The sequence below is a fragment of the Pinus tabuliformis genome, chromosome Q (genome assembly GCF_031772625.1).
Source record: "Pinus tabuliformis cultivar Carrire ecotype Pingquan chromosome Q, CPIR1, whole genome shotgun sequence".
Taxonomy (NCBI): Eukaryota; Viridiplantae; Streptophyta; class Pinopsida; order Pinales; family Pinaceae; genus Pinus; species Pinus tabuliformis.
The window spans coordinates 1,330,574,936-1,330,581,525 of record NC_142296.1 but is presented as its reverse complement, the minus strand read 5'-3'; positions in this window follow the sequence as shown (position 1 = coordinate 1,330,581,525).

Genomic DNA, 6,590 nt, shown 5'->3' with positions numbered 1-6,590 from the left:
CCCTTTTTATATAACACCATTCCCCTTCCTCCGATGCGATATCGCTATCGCATCTGAAGCGATATCGCTATCGGGAGGCCCTCCTATCATATTTTCCCCTTTTTTTTCCATTTCTCCGCTTTATCGTTAATATTTCCTTCTATCGCAAATTATCCATATTTCATTAAAACCCATTTTTCCTCTAAAACATTGCATTTCCGCATATTTCCCCTTTATCGCCATATATCGCATCGCTATCGCATATATGTATTAAGGCCCGCCCCCCGGGTTTCCTCGATGGCGAAACAACGATTTAATCGTAGCCGTCCATCGCCCCCGCCCATCCAATGGTTCAGATCATTTTGGCGATCGCACATATATAAAGCCTCACCCCCATGTCTCCGCCGATAGCGAAATGCCGAGTTAATCGCGGCCGCCCATTCGGGCCCTCGGATCAACGACCCATATTAAGTCACGTCCCTATATAGCATCGTTTTTTTCAGGAGCCGAAATGTTTTAAAGTGCAGCATATAAAGGCGTCGGGTCCGAAAGGGACCTTTACACAACCAAGTGGGAAAGCTCCGACTGACCGGAGCTGAAAAGTTATAAAGGGGCGATTTTGAAGCGGCAAAGTGTATCAGTGAAAGAAAAGGTCCCGATTCAATGTTAAAGAGTATCAATGTTGCGGCAAAGTGTATCAGTTAATATTTTTCAGTGGAAATCTTTATTTCCAAGGCAGATGAACATTGAAAGGCCCCCAGCAAGTCAAAGGAACAGTAAAGGCCCATTTAAAGCTCACCAAGACAGATTTGTGGGCATTTAAACCATATGAGAGCAGCGCTGTAGAAACCAAAGCATAGTTATGGCAAGATGGCCAGCACATAGCTAAAGGACACCTTCAAAGCCTCAATTTTGATGCAGCTGCCTCCAGCGCAGCATTAGATAGATATTTGTTACATTTATTTCAATAGATGTTAGGTTAATTGAAGTTATTTCCTCAGATTTTTTATGATATGTTTTGTAGATATTTTTCTTATAAATACCTGCCCAAACAATGTTTTAAGGGTTGGTTGGTTGTTTTCTCATTCTAGACTCTTGGGCTGTATATTTTGAGAACTTTATGAACAAAGATTGCTGGAATGTTTGCTTCTGAACTGGCTGGTTGTGGTTTTAATGGCTGAAGAGCTTAATATGGATTTCTCGTGCTTCCTCATGGTTCAATAAGTCTTTCTTACCTCTGTTTTCAGTTTCTATGTGTCTATATCATCTATGTATCATGATCTAAGTTGCATAAAGAAAGAATAGCTCAGATGTTACTTAACTGTACTCTGTGCTCAATTTTTGTGATTTTTCTATGTTTTCTTCTGAATTGGTAATGGATATGAATACTTTAGTGATCATGTTTAAGCTAGTTCTCTCATTTCTGAATGTTGTTTAGGAATCCTTCATTGCTCCTACATAGTCTTCATTCACTTTCCCTCTGTTGGCTGAATGAAAGATCCTTCATTGCCTTTCATTCCCTGACCTCCATTTCATCTTAATTCCAGCATTAAAGATTGTTCTATGTGTAGCTATCCTGCTCTGTATTCCTCTCTTCCACCAAAGAAAACACACCCATCATTTCACATTCATTGACTCCATGCCCAATGGTCTAAACTTCTTACACTTTGCATGCAAACTCTGTCTGAAAAACATCAACCATCCCACCAAATTTAAGACAAACTCATGCACATCATAACTAGCCTAAAATCACCCCTAAACAAAGCTAAATCATAAAGAGAGAGCCCTCTCCGACTGTAGGTAGGCTAGGACCTGCAGTCCAAAGATTGGTTTGTGGTTACCTCGGCCGTATTCCCGTAGGAGTCAAAGGGAACAACCTGAGTGATAACAGAACGATTGGACGAGACCCCAGATCTAGTTTCATCCATCCTGGTTGCGATTTCAGAAGAGTACTAAATCATCTGTACGATGGCTTTACACGGATGGTCATCCTATCATGGGTCTATATCTGTAGACGACTATCTATGTACATGTAATGAAAAGTTTATAGGCTGAGTATGGGTATGCCTTCCCTCAACAATTCATGAACAATCCAAAATATCATGATATTATGTATTGTAATCGATGCAGGTCACTGTCCGCTTCAGATCCTAGCCGTCACATCGTAAAGAATATCACTCAACATTATCATTTTTGACTTCATGCTTTAGGGGGCAACTGTTACAGGTCTATTTGGGCACATCACTCCTGACATTCAGACCAATACAATTAGGGCTCATCAAAGCCTAATTCAGTTGTTACATGCCCTAGACAAGTCATCACATTGAATGCTTCCTTCTATGAAAGTTTCCTGGCCTGAAGCCTTAGTAAAATGCCCCCTTGGGACACTAGCGCAGTCTTGGTCAGGGGTAACTGCACTACAGAGCAGGTAGGCCCACTGTGGCCTGCATTGCAGTGCATTGAGGCCCTCTTTAACCTGTGCTGGGCGAGATTGAGTGAAATTTGCATAGGGTTCTGGGAATATTCCTTGATTCTAGATGATTCTAGAAGGATACCATCTCTTATCTCCTCCTATGAGCTCGAAATTGGATAGGCTAAGGATCCATTAACTTCCTATCCTATCATCCCTTGCTCCATGGAAACTAACTCCAAGTTTGGAAGGCCATTCAATACCCTCATTTATGAAAAAACCACCTCCATTTCCTATAAATTGAGCACTCATCATAGTGATCAAGGGGACTAGAATCTGAAGTTTGTAAGGAAATTCTGTTGGTTTGAGAATTGAGTTCATGTTAAGCAATGTTATGCTGCTGGATTGGTGTGCTTTTGATGTGGCGAGGGTTGGATTGAAGCTAGAGGAGTGGCACATGATCGAACTGTATTGGGTGATACTCTTCCTTCTACATTAATAAAGAGTTTATTCCTTTTCTCATATTATTGTTCATATTTGTGATGATTATGTGTTTCAATGTCTTCGATTCCATTATTTTATAGTAGATATATCATGTATGCTTTGATCATTTCTTGTTTATGTTTCTCTTGATACATGTACCTTTTGAGCAGATTTAGTTCAAGTGGGAGCAACAGGAGCAATTCACAAGAGATATAGGAAGCGAAAGACTACAAGTAAGTTCCTCCATCTCATCTATATTCTATAAGAAAAGGTTTAACTACTTTCTTTATGTTGTTTTAGGTATAGTCACCCACCTAGGGAAAATGTGTTTATCCGGAGATGCAAATTCCATATAACACTACAGGGTAATGTCACACCCATATCTCTTGATGATGGTGTGTTGGTAGGCCAACCTACTCCCTTTTATTTTGAATAAAATATAAAGGGCCCCTCCTAGATTTTTTTACTATTTTAGTTGTTTTGATTTGATTGATTGGTATTGGTTTGATCTCTCCATCCTTTCTTATAATCATCATTTTGATTTATATGGTAAATTCAACTTCTGCTCATGATGGTTGTTACATTGTATGGCTTATAATTTCATTCATCGATGATGTAAGAATTATTTACTTTAACTGTTATTATTAGTTCTAATCTATCATCACTCCTAATAATAGGAAAATGTTTAAATTGCAAGGGATGTTATAAAATCAAAGATTCTGTAGCAACCCTAGCTAATTTGATAATGCTAATAGTGTGATTTTCACAAACTATCATGATGATTCTTATGTTAATCCTTTCGTTCCAATATAATAATGTTGTAGTCCAAATGTTTTGATGTTTGAATCAATGGTGGTAACCTAAGGTATATACTAGTGGCTCTATATATTTTGAAAACATTTCATTTATATTAAAATGTTGGATTATATTACAATCACCTTAGATATGTATTGATATAGTGATTCATTGATCTTGAATTAAATGCTAAAACCTTACGGATTTTTGTTGGTCCATTTCATTTAAAATTTGGATTCATACTTATGATAAATAATGGATTTTCGGGCGACGTTTTGTGTTGATCATGTTATATGGATTACTCATCGACTGACTTGGATTCCTAGTCTTGTTTGTCAACTTATTGTGATGCCAATTGTTATACAGACTATCCGTTTACAATGATCATTCATTTTTCATATATCAAGGTTATTTTGGCTATGACTCGAGCCAGTATTTAACATTTGTTGAATTGATTACTAGGGTTTTTCAAGAGTTTTCTCGAAATAACACCATTTTGTCTCCTTATCATTATGTCCTGAAGGCTCTGCAACCTAGGGTTTTGATGTTTGGTATGTTGTGTTTCCCTGAACCTTGTTTCATCCTATTTTTTAGTCTTTTCCTCCCAACATGCTGCCTGTAGTGTGAATTGAGGATAATGGGGTGGAATTGATTGAAGCCTATGATAAATATTTAGCTTTGTTCTGTCAAGCCGACTGGTGGTATTTTCTACAATTTTTTCAGGGACACAGTATTGAGGTTGTAAAAGCCTTTACCTCCTCTTTTAATGGGAAGAAAGCCCTTGTGGGAAACTTGGATATTAATGTCAACCTGGAGTTCCTAACAACAACCACACCTTCCTCTTGAAGGAAAATGTTGGTTTAAGAATTTCGTAGTCTGATATGTTCCATGGAGGAAAGTCCTCACCAATAAGGATTGTGAGTACCATGTTAAAGGTATGTTTGTCTCATCTTTAAAACCCAAATGGCGTGGATTATTGAACTTAATTCGTTGACATATAACCTATGAAGGGCGGTATAACTTAGCATTTATCTATAATACCAAGCTTTTTATGGTTTTCATAGGATGAAAGTTAAACTTTCCCTATTATTTGATGAGGAGCCTAAAAAAATGTCTCGAGCCTATCAATATGATCACAAGAACCTTGAAAGGCCCTTGTTCCACCATAGTTTGATTTGCAGACTAGTTAAACATCATTTGTCTCAATTGGGTGATAATTGGGATTCCTTTCTTGCTCTAAACAATTATGATAAGCCTTTTTCATTTATCCCTACTCAGTCTTCTGCTATAATGCCCCCTAGTCCCTCTCCTACTAGTTCAACTCCATCACTTGTTGATGACTTATGACAGGACGAGTATGAGGGATTTTTTCAAGCACCAAGGTCACCTCTTTCTAATGATAGTTAGGTTGAAGTCTAAAAAGTTACCATCTCTTCATGTTACCAAAAGCGTGGAAAAAACACATGATTTGAAACCTTCCACAAATTCTCCTCGACCCAAACCAGAGTTTGTCCAATCTGCACAAGAATGGAAAATTGATCAATCATAGGAAAATAAACATGTTATGGTCGAGGCAAAGCAACTTCAAAGGAGAATTGCTCGAGCTAGAAGAACTAGGCATAAAATTCCCCTTGTGAATGTTCCCTTGGTTGATTTGGAAATGAATTCCAAGCCATCGCCGAAAAATAACAAGTCTTGATCCGAGAGATCTCCTTGCTATCATGGCAAGATGGCCTATTGTCATGATTCTTCCCTTGTACTTCTCATTTAGATGAATTTATTTCCAATATGTATTGGAAACAACAATACATGGTTATTGTTCCTCGTTTGGAATATCAGATCAACCAATTAATCTATGAAAACAATCAACTAAGAGCCTCATTCCAAGCAAAGGACAAATCTAAAGATCAAAAGTTGCCCAACGTTGAGGGTAAAACCCAGTCAATGGACACCCACATTGTTATTAAATCTTAGAATCTCAAAGTCACTATTTCTTCGAAATTAGAAGGATCAAATGTAGATAAATAATGAATTTGTTTTTATCTATAAGTGTGAAGTTCTTCAGGTGTGCTTTTGTTTTATCTATTCTTGAATAAAAGGCCACTACAAAATCACAAATTCTATAGGAGCCTTATTTTAGTATTATTATGAGTTTTTTTAATTTTATTTTGTGTTTGGGTCTTCCACATATGCAAGACAATGATCTTGAACTTCATGACACACAATACTCTTGACCAAAATGTGTTTGTTCGTAGCTACATATGGGTCTACCACCTATTTCATTTCAACTTTAAAATTCAACCAATAGGCCTAAAAATACAACAATTTTCATTTATTTTTATAATTGATTATTAAATTTTTTAGTATTATTTTGATGTCGCAAGGTTGAGGTCCTATGTATATATAATCCTAATTTTGATGAGAAGAAGGGGCGGGGAGGGGGTGGAGTTTGGACAAGGAAATGTTGGCTAAATTGTGACTGTGGAATATTGTTAATACAAGTTTATCGACTTGATTGCATTTACTTTGGTTCTTTTGCTTTTATGTTCCATGGTCATGTTTAATATTTTCTTAATTCTCCTGTTATTTATTTTGAGATCTAGAGGATAAATGTCATTTGCTTGATGATTTTATTTCTTAAGAAAATAACTATTCATATTGCATTTCTTTGTTGATAAACATTACTTTCATTTCTAATTCTTGAGGTGATCGATATTCTTCTCAAGCGACTCGTGTCTTGAGAGTGGTATTGATCAAGACATTTGTCTGATCTGAACTTCTACGAGTGTATTCCGGATGTTCAAGTTGACTCAAAATGTGACTCTCTATTTACAAATGGAGCTAATGTTTTAACTGTAAATGATTTTCTCATTTATATTATTACTTTAGTTGATGGTTTATTGATTGTTTTGGTAAACAATGA